The sequence below is a fragment of the Podarcis liolepis genome (genome assembly GCF_965112155.1).
Source record: "Podarcis liolepis genome assembly, chromosome: 4".
NCBI classification, from domain to species: domain Eukaryota; kingdom Metazoa; phylum Chordata; class Lepidosauria; order Squamata; family Lacertidae; genus Podarcis; species Podarcis liolepis.
The window spans coordinates 47588387-47588969 of NC_139558.1; positions in this window are offsets into that span (position 1 = coordinate 47588387).

A 583-nucleotide genomic window follows, 5' to 3' on the forward strand; every position below is an offset into this window, starting at 1 on the left:
GAAGTTTAAACAGGGTAATAATGAAAAAGAAAAATTAAGGTTTAAGAACTTTTTTTATATACAAAAAAGGTCCTGTTAAGTAAAGGCATATAATCTTTGCTCAGTCAAGTAGCAGGTTGCTTGTGAAGGTTCAAAACTGCTCAGAACAGCATGTGTGTTTGGGGTGGGGAATTTGACAGCTACTTTTTAGTCAAGTACAATTCAACTAGGATAATAGACCAAAATGAGGGTAATTCGTAGGAGGAAAAGTATATCTTTAGTAGAAGCTATCTTTAGCAGATGCTTGAAAGCTTGGAAATATCATTGGAACGTCTGTTAAAACACAAGCATTTCAATTACTTATACTAGCAAATCCTGCCAGTGTTGTGAAATCAAAGATGAATTTGAAAGGTAAAAATATAGATTACAAAATACACAGCAGGACTTGTGTTTAGATCTGTAGCTTCCAAATAGTGAGCTCAATTTGTAATCATTTGATAGAGCTCTAGGAAATACATCCTCTTTTCCCTCTTATCAGAAGCAAAACAAGAACTCATTTCATATCTCAGGGTCCTGACTGCAACAGCATTATTTCTTTCCACTC